The following is an 11027-nucleotide window of genomic DNA, read 5'->3' as shown; positions in this document are numbered from 1 at the left end:
GGGAAAGCAATTTATCAAGTAAAAATCAACATTTTATGTAGGATAGAATAGAATAGAATAGAATAGAATAGAATCAAACAAGAAAATACAAAGTTCATGAGCTGTAGAAAGGGTGAGAACTGTGTTGGGAAACTTTTGATGTATACGAGCATATGTTTGCACATGCATGGATTGTGATGAATACTCACAACTTAAGGTTTTACCTTTAAATAATGAACCAGCAGCCAGCCACAAGCATGCTGCTACTTTGCCATAGATTGTGATTATTGGCTGAGTAGACTGTACTATGCTGTGCCCTATTTGCTTTATGTATTTCAGTGCTATGTTACTCGGTGCTAAGTGAGAACTTAAAACTCTAACAACAAGAAAAATCTTAATAACTTACCAAAGCATAATTTTTGGAGCCCTTTACAGAGTTGAAGCCACAAGGAAACTTGATAACCTATATTTCAAAAGGAAAAAAGCCCCTTTGAGAAGTAAAGCACATGGATTCATTTTGTGTAGTACAAGATAGGAAGAGAGGAAGAAAGTAGTCTCCATAAAAGCAAGTAAGAAGGAAACAACTGAAATTTAACAAATTAATAATGACTCACTGTGAGCTAGTTTAACAGTTTAGAATACTTGGCAGCCTCACATGTAAGAGGAATTTTCATCCATTCTCCAGGTCTTTTTCACAGGCCTCCATGGGGTCCTCACAGAAAATTAGTGGCAAAGCAGAAGACCTGTGAATGCCATCTGGGTGGTGTGGACATCAAGGGTTGGAGTAGGTTTGAGAGTTGAGTAGCAGCACCTAGAGGCACCGTTCGTGCTTCAGGACTCTCATAAGTATGAGATGGTGATCAGTGGCCACTGTAGGACAGGCACAGAATCTGCCCTTGTCTTGGAACCTTCTCTCATATGAGACAAGTCTGCTGTTAGGGAAGCTGCAGAAGACCTCCTATTCACCAAGACTTGCCATGACACTTGGCAAGATCAACTACCACTGGGTTAGGCCTGTACTTACAGGCAAAAGCCATCTACCAGTGGGAGAGAGGCAGGATACCTAAACATGCTCAAGAGCCTGCACTGATACAAGCAGAATTCATTGTAATGGGGGAGGAGAGAAGGGTTTAGGAAACATTTTTATGGAGGGAGAATTGGTTGTTTGCCTCTAGGGAGGAGCAGAAATACTGAGAAAGTCTCCCCATTACACTTTACTTGAAATGTTATAGTAATATTTGAAAGTAGACTCTTATGAATCCAAGATCTATATTATAAAAGTGTAGAGGTTCCTTAAAAAACTAAAAATAGAATTACCATATGATCCAGCAATCCCACTCCTGGACATATATCTGGAAAAGATGAAAACTCGAATTCAAAAAGATACATGCACCCCAATGTTCATGGCAGCACTATTTACAACAGCCAAGACATGGAAGCAACCAAAATGTCCATCAACAGATGAATGGATGTAGAAGATGTGGTATATATATATACAATGGAATATTATTCGTCCATAAAAAAGAATGAAATAATGCCATTTTCAGCAACATGGATGTACCTAGAGATTATCATACTAAATAAGTCAGAGAAAGACAAATCATATGATACCACCTATATATGGAATCTAAAAGAAAATGACACAAATGAATGTATTTACAAAACAGAAATAGATTCAGAGACATAGAAAACAAACTTATGGTTACCAAAGGGGAAAGCTGGAGGGGGAGATAAATTAAAAGGTTGGGATTAACATATATACATCACTATGTATAAAATAGATGAACAACAAGGACACACTGTATAGCTCAGGGAACTATGTTCAATATCTTGTAATAATCTATAAGGGAAAAGAATCTGAAAAAGAATATATATAACTGAATCACTTTGCTCTATACCTAAAACATTGTAAATCAACTCTACTTCAATTTAAAAATAAATAATTTTTAGAAAACTATTTTTTTTAAAAAGGTCTATATTGTAAACACTAGAGCATACTTTCTCAACCTTGGCACTATTGACATTTTGAGCCAGATAGTTTTTTGAGCCAGATACTGCCCTTGCATTACAGTATGTTTAGTAGGATTCCTGACCTCTGCTGTCTAGATGTCAGTAGCATCCCCCAGTTGTGACAGCCAAAAAGGTCTCCAGTATTGTCAAATAGTCACAGATGTAGAGACCCACTGGCCTAGATCAATTAGATAGATAGAAGGATAGATAGATAGATAGATAGATAGATAGAGTTTAACCATAAGCTAAGAAAGAAGATAAAATTGAATCATAAAAAGTCAATTTTTAAAGAGGCAGGAAAGAGAAAAAAGGAACATAGATGGGTCAAAGAGAAAATAAATAACAATATAGTATTATTTAATGATTTAAGCACCCCCAAATAAAAGTTAAGAATTGTATTCCCATTTAATCTCAAGGCACCTCTCCAAAGTTGGCATTCTGGGTATCTCACATGTCAGTGAAGGTGTGGTGATACCTAACCCTGATCCCTGAACTCCTTGTTTTCCCCTCTGTATAGGTCCCCACCTAGAGTAATGACCTCACATTTTTAAATAGATCACTTAACTCTTCCCAAAAATTCAGGGCTTAGTACCATCCATCAAAAAAAAAAAAAAAGAAAGAAAGTAATTTTTTGTTCTGCTAATAGATGTTTTATTTATTCCAGGTTCACTTCTTAATATGAATTTTGACATTACATCATCTGCTTTTCCCATAGGATCCATACAGAGCTTAATGAGGACAGGGAACTTAGTCTGTTTTGTTCAATAATCATGCTCAAGTATTTAGAATAGTGCCTGGGACAGTGCCTGGAACATAGAACTCAAGGAAAAATATTTGTTGAATGAATGAATAATTGAAATTATACAATAATAGGTATTTAATTTCTCCTTGAATTCTATCTGCCACTTCCTTATAAAGAAAAGACTTCACCTCTCATTTTATGGTTTTTGTTATAATTTTTATCCCCATTACAGATAAAATAAAGATTAAATTATTGATGTATATTTTTGAGTAGAAATTATTACCCAAAACATAGTTATCATTGCCTAGAAAGAATGTACTTTTTAAAAAATTCAGAATACAATATTCCAGCCCTCTAAGAAACTAAAACTTATTTATGGGATACAAAAAACTGAATATATCTAGAGAATAGCTACAATTTATCTATCAGTCAGTAGAGAACAATATACTATAAAAATGAAAGATGTGATGTGAGTGTTATAGAGAGTGAATCCAGGGAGAATTCCTAGAAAGTTATTTTTTGAATAAAATGTTGAATAAGGTGTTGGAACATGGGTTATCAGCTCAGAAAACAAAGGATATTCTCTAAAGATTAAAAAGCTGACACTAAACATAAGACAATTTAAGCAAATTTTGTTAGAGTGGAGCAAAATATTAGGAATGAAAAACAAAAAGAAAATATGGAAGCATAAGAAAAATTATAGAAATTCAATGCTAAAGTAAGAATATGAGGGAGTTTGCCAATAAATTCAAATACATGGAATTAGAACTTACAATTGAATTAACAATATCTTCTAAATTGTTTAGTAAATGTCATTAAGATTCTTCTTAAATATATAGCTTTGGGGCACAGTAAGTCAATTCATTTATATATCCTTCTACACCAAACAATGATGAATATATATAAAAAGTGAAATCCTAAAAGAAAAACACGCCTTAAATCTTTGTAACTCTCTCTGTAAGCAAGAAATGTAACAAAATTATGCATTACTGAGTCGAAATGAACCATGCATAGGCATGCTAGTCTCCAGTTCAGAAAAATGCAGTGGCAGATGGGAATTCAGCTCCTGCAGGGTCACAGGGGTTAAAGTCCTGAATACAGGACAGGAAATCAGATGTCAGTGTTTAACAGCTCAAGATCTGAAGGAAATCTGCTTGGGTTCAGCTCCACCACTAACTAACTAGCTATGACCCTGGGTAAAATGAGGACGTTAATAACTATCCCATAGGAGTTGCATGAGGATAAATTGAGCTGACACATGTAGGGCACTCAGAAGAGTACCTGGACATACAGGTACTAGAACCCACCCCTTCTCATTCATTTAAAGATACAGCTCCAGCATTACTCCACTCCCTTCACACTGAGTTTGTGCTTTCTGCTTTCTGCTGGATCATTCCTAACAGCATACAAACATGTTGACCTCACTATCCCTCCAATCTGCTCTCCCATTTCTTTCTCCCCTTTGCAGCAAAACTCTTTGAAAGTGTTGCCACATTAAGGTCTCCAGTTCATATCCTTTTATTATCTTTTAAGCCCACTTTGAGCAGTTTTTCACCTCCATCGCCACAGCGAAATTGCATGTTAAGGTCACTAATGACTTCCTTATGGCTACATCCTAAAGTAAATTCTCAGTCCCAATCTTATCTGGCCAATGCAACATTTCATACAGCTGATGTTTCCTAATCCTGATAATTTTCCACCCCTTGGCTTCCAAGCCTTTAACCTTTTGCTTTTTGCTTCATGGGTTACTCCTTTTCTTTATCCTTTTTAGGTTCTCCCTTGTCTCCCAGATTACTTAACGTTGTAGTGATGATGCAGGACTCACTTCTAGGCTGTCTTCTCTTCTGTATCATGCTCACTCCTTTGATGATCTCATCTAGTCTGTGGCTTTTAATTCCATCTGTATGCTGAAAACTCCCTAATTTATGTATTCTATCCAGATCTCATTCCCAATTCTAATTCTTAAATCTATTTGCTTACTAGACATCTCCACTTTAAAATCTAAAAGACCTTAAACTCAGCAGAACAAAAATTGAACTCTTAATCTCCCCAGCTCCACGCCAGAGATTTACTCTATTGTAGACTTTACCATTACAGTTGATGTCAATTCCAACTTTTCAGCTACTCAAGCAAAAAAAAGAAAAAAGTGGGGAAGGGAGAGAAAGAGAGAGAAGAAAACTTTGGTTCATTCTTTTCTAACAAAGCAATAAAATCCATCAGCAAATTCTGTTAGCTATTCCTTCAAAATATATCTGAAATCTGACTACTTCCAGCCATATTCACTGCTACCAACCTAATATGAATCACTTTGTTGGGCTACTCTAAAGCTTCCCTACTACTCCTGCCTTTACACTCTTATAATCTCTTCTCAACACAGCAGCAAGAATGCTTCTTTTAATGCTTATAGCAAATAATCTTATTTCTCACCACGCTTTTAGAGCAAAATTAAGTTCTTACAATGGCCTGCAATGCCCTCAAAATCTACCCCACTTCTTCCTTTTAGAGCCTAAAATCCTACTGCATTTCTCCTGCGAGCAAAATGGACCATCTTACTAATCCTCACGTGTTCTAGGCACACTCCTGCCTAAGAGTGGTTCCCTGAATATGCTTCTCCCGACTCTCCACTGCACTACCTATCTCATCTGCTTCAAGTGTTTGCTCAGACCTCAAATTCTTAACGAGGCCTATCCTACCACTTTATTTAATACTGCCACTTGCAGTGGAATTAAAACTTTATAATTTATTATATATCCCTGTACCCCTCTCACATAGAAATTCATCATAAATTGAGCAAAAAGTGAGCCACTGGTAAAATTAGAATGATAAATTAGAAAAACTAATCCTTCAGTACATAGGATGCATTAAAGCAGAGGGTGATGAGACATAAGTGAACTAGGTGAGAGGTTCTTGGAAAATCATAGTAAAGTACTGAATTAGTGTGGAGATGGTGAAATAACTATCAGAGCAGAAATGCAATAGATATTGGGGAAGTAGATACGGCAATTCATTGGATGTTTTCAAAATACAGATATTAAAATTTTGGATAAATATGGAAAGGAAGTAATCATTAGCTATTCATTTAACCTTGACATCTAATAATTCATCCTAACTAGTATGATTTTACTAGAAATGTATGCATATATACATGGAATTATTTTGTCAGTGCTCTACAATATTGACTACTTGAAATTCTCAAAATGCTTTCTTCCCTCAATAGAGATATTCTTCTGGTCTTCTTCCTAGCTTCTGTTTCCCAGTGTCCTGTGCTAGATTTTCTTTCCCAGGTGACCCAAAAATTAGGGTACTTAAGATTCACTCCTAGACATTCTTATCTGATCACGCTATCCATTTTTCCTTAACAAACTAATTTAATAAGTTAATAACCTATAAATCTGTATCTGAAGCTCATTTCCCTCTACTCTATTCCAGAGCTATATGTACAAACTCAACTATTACCCCCACATACATAACTAAAAGGCCCTTCAAACACAACATGATCAGAACTAAACTTATCTTCTCAAAAATAATTTTTTCAAAATTTCACAACTACAAAATCTGATCCCATGTCAGTGTTTTCTACATTAGTAATTAACACCACTATCTGCCACCTTATACAAACAATAAATCTAGGGGTCCTCACAGAATCTCGCTTTTCCCACACTTGCCATCTAATCAATCACCAAGTCCTTTCAATTCCACCTGCCAAATATTTCTCAAAATATTCCACTCCTCTCCTTTCCCATTCCCCCATATTAGTCTGAGTCACCATCATCTCTCCTAATGTCTTCACTTCTCCTACCCCTAATCTTCTTTTTACATTGTATCCAGAAAGATATTTTGAAATTAAAATTGGATCATGTTACTCACATTTAAAAATCTTAAAAATCTTTCAATGTCTCCCTATGAATAAAGACCAAAACCATTCTATCCTCATATACATGATTCTACATTTATAAATCCTGTGTTTCTCCATTCTCTCTCTATATATATGTTATATATAAATCCACATTTTTATTAAAATGCAATATATATGTTATATTTATAGTAACAGTAGCATATATCATATGCTACTTTTTCTATAAATACAAGTCTGTTTTTATTTTGGTTTCTTGAAATTACTCCTCTCCCCACCCCTCTCATCTTAAGGGTTTTATCCATGATGTTTTCTCTGCCTGCAAATACTCTACATTTTTGCCAGAGGAGCTGTAAATGGGCTCTCATACTAGGTTCACCCTATTGTTTTAAGTTTCCATTTTATCCTTTACTTCAACTTTTTAAGCACATTACACTTCCAATTTCTAGTTCAATGTTTGTCTTTTCCATTAAACTGTAAGATCAGTCACCATTTGTTCACCATTATATCCCCAAGGCTCAACCCAGCACTTGGAGAATAGTAGCCTCAATGTTACTTACTTACTTAATTACTTACTGACTAGTTAATTAATAAATTAATACTGTGTTTTGTTTTTAAACATTTAATTTAGATACATTTCTACACATCTTCTAATGTTAATAAGTAATAAAAATACTAGTTTAACATTGGTTTTGATTTTATGTTTGTTTTCATATAGCTTGATGCATTGATGTAAAAGAGCAATAAAACATGGGTAACTTTATACTCAAGAATTTCCCTGCTGTTTAAGCAAGTCCATGGCATAGAAAGAGCACCTACTTCATTATTTCTTAAGACCATGGTAAAGCAGTATTTACTCCATGTTGAATCAAGGAAAACTGAGTTACAGAGAGGTTGCTTAACCAATAAGATCTCTAGGTTAGACATTGGCAAACAGTAGGCTGTAAGTCAAGATGAATACAAAAGGGTTTGAATAATACATATCAAAACATTGTAGCCTCAAGTATCACTAAACAGGAAGGCTGAGAAGAACATTTTTCAAGGACCACTAATAATCCTATCATATACTTGTGTGGTTTAGAGGATTAGAGCAATTCAGTGATTCACCACACCCACCACTAATCTTTCATTTCCAATGCTATTTATTCTGATGTAGAATATTAATTAAATCAGTTCTATACAGATATAGTCTCTTGAAGTGCTAAAGCAAACATCTGAAGTAGTCTCATTGAGACTGATATTAATATCAGGTTCATCTACAAAATCCCCTGAGTACCTGAAGAATACATACTTTAGGTTATGAAAAATACTGGGTTCCGACACTTCAATTTATTCAAGTATTTTGTTTCATTTCCATAATCTGTTTTTATGTGCTGCTTTTTCATTTTTAAAAATGGGAGTGAGTTGAAATTAATTGCTTGGTTGCATGAACCTTAATAATTACAAAAATCTCATATGGTTTATTTAGCACGTTCCATTTAAAGAGATGCTTGTAAGAAAAACTGACTGTAATATGATTTTATGTATGAATCTCCCTTTAGTGGAAAAGGAGTTTCCTGAACTTTTGGCCAACTGTAATAAAGCTTTATATTTTTCTATTAACCATAACCCTAGATGTCATTGACTTTCAATTTTCTTTCAATGCTCAGTCATAGAGACCACATCGCACTTCAGGACGTCCATTCTTCTACTAAGTTCTCCACTCCACTTCTGAGACCCTTAAATTTTCTAAGACTAATAAAGCATGCACATATGCTCCTCAGATCCCTCCTTCTCATCACTTTCATTTTGGACCACAGATGCCCCCCAAACCTGCTACTCAAAAGTGGCTTCCTAAGTAAAGCTCCTGTCACTCACACAATGCAAGCATTGCTAACAAGCTGCTTTTTTCATTCCTCGAAGCATACCCTGGATCAAGCCATAATATTTTTAAAATATTCACTAAAGGGATAAGAAAAGTAAGCTGAGAGAATAGCTTATGTCCCAGCCTAGCTCTCAGCAAACTGACACAAGGAAAGCCAACTCAGACTCCACCAAAGTTTAGTATCACAGTACAGCTCTGCTTCCATCCTGGAACAAAAAGAAATTCTGCTCCCATCCAAGACTTCAACAGTTCTTACTCCAGAATTTAACTCTTCTCAAGAGAGGGAGTTTTTAATTATTTTATAGGGAAATTCCCATTTCCACCTATAAAATAGGATCTGGGAATCAAGATAATCATACGTATCTGGCTTTTAAAATATTACATAACATACCATGTGGGATACTAATAATGCAGCACAAGTTGGACTGTGACAGCCTCAATCTGGCTAACAGTCTTTCTTCTATTATGGGATGAAGACACTATCAGATTTACATATCTTTCCTGGAGTGATCTGTTCTTCCAATAAATGCAAGTAAATGTTTGGATGTAAAAGAACACTACCTCCCAAGGACAAATAATAGTTTTCAGTCATGGGATAGCATATATCTACGTTCAAGGAATAAAAGTTCATTTCTCTATCTCAGCAGGGATACAGTTTTGCATAAGATAAACCTAACTTCTATCATTAAACAGAACACATTTGGTTGGAAGCAGCTGCATTTTGATTACTTCTCTCCTCAAGGTTACACTATAAGGGGAGTGTAGCTATTTGTTTTATATATGCATGAGTAAAAGAGCAAACCAGAGTAACAAGTTCCCTATTCAATGTAAAGAAATATAAAGTCCAGTTTCTAGCCCCAATCACTGGAACTTCCAGCAAAACCAAAAGTGGCAGTTTTAAACTTTCAGCATTCTAAAATTCAGTCTTCATTATAAAAAATCTCTCTCTCTCTCTCTCTCTCTCTCTCTCTCTCTCTCACACACACACACACACACACACACACACACACACACAAAATCCGAAAAACCCAATAGTCAGTGACTCTATTTGCTTTTCCCCTGAGGAAAGCTGACATACTGTGTATTTCCTCTAAATTCTATTACTTATCTTCCTGGCCACTGCTAATTAAGCTCTCTCCTTTTAAATCTTGTAAATCATTAAGCAATTCTTCATTCACCACGTTGGAAAATCATCTCTATTGTTTCCCAGTATTGCTTTTAATCACACATTACTGTCAACCCCCAACTCAATTGTATACTTGAAGGGTACAGTTGTGGAGTGGGGACAGATTTGTGTCTTTCAAACTACTTTGAACTGTTTCTATGCACTCAATAGATGGCCAATAAATATTAATCCTAATCTATTAATATATTCAGAATAATACAGTCTCCACTGTCTTTTATTAACCCCATTGTGCCATCTACAAGTTATCTTCATTTTAGTACCACTGAATATTAAATACACTATCTCAGTTAATGCTGTGACACATCTCCTAAGTCATAAATGATCCTAAGTTTTAATAACTCCCTCTTTTCTTACTGTCTCAGTGAATTATCCAACAATTTGTCTAAATTTTTTCCTGAGAAAAGCCTGTGTAACTTTATTCCTCTGTATTTCCCTTAGCTTAGGACTCACCTGGAATATTCTAAGGACTGCTAGTAATTCCCTATACCTCTAGTCAACTAACATGACTGTTCATCATTTCTACTAATCCCATCAACAAACTGCTAAACATGAAATTGATTTTGTCACACTTTGGCTTGAAATATTCCAATATTTTCCTATTATAACCTTTGTTTGGCATCAAAGCTCTTCAGGATATGGTCCCATTCTTCATCTCCAGTCTTATATCCACCAAATTATATTACACACACTGCATCCTGCCACACTGAAATTTCCACTTCCTCTTGGATACAGCATTTACTTTTCACATGTATATGTTTTGGCATAAACAAAAGCATGTCAGCACATTTTATCTCTGTAAAATCTTATTAGTCCTTCAAAACACAGGTTAAATATAATATTACCTTCACTGTAAATTCATCCATGTCTCTTCCAAGTAGAATCATTAACAGCAATTTAAATTGTATCTCCATAGCACTTTATTCATATCACTAATATAGTACTCATGATGTTTATTGTTTACTATTTGCTTATATGTTTTTTCTCCTTGTTCTTTAATGAAAATGACATATTTATATCCCACAAACTTAGTTCCATTTCTGGAAACTTATTGGTCTATGGCCAGAAAAAAGCATATAATTCCAAGTTATAAAGATATGTTGAAATTTCAACTCTGCTGCTGGATTCAAATTTAAGATCCAATATTGATCAGCTATAAAGAATAATTTAACCTCCCTGTAAGTGCAATTTTCTATAATGTAGAGCTTATAACACTTACCTAATTTTGTGGTAATAATTATCAATATGATTTTAGACCTGTATATTATAAACTCCCCTTACATAAAAATTTTTATTATATCACGTTAGAAACCAGTTGAGTAAATGAATTCTTTACCTTTAATATTTCCATAATTTTATTATGTGATTTAGCTTCTGGCCACTGCATCTGCACCCA

This window comes from Lipotes vexillifer, unplaced genomic scaffold (genome assembly GCF_000442215.2).
Source record: "Lipotes vexillifer unplaced genomic scaffold, Lipotes_vexillifer_v1.1 scaffold1397, whole genome shotgun sequence".
In the NCBI taxonomy this organism is placed as follows: domain Eukaryota; kingdom Metazoa; phylum Chordata; class Mammalia; order Artiodactyla; family Lipotidae; genus Lipotes; species Lipotes vexillifer.
This window is presented reverse-complemented; position numbering follows the sequence as displayed.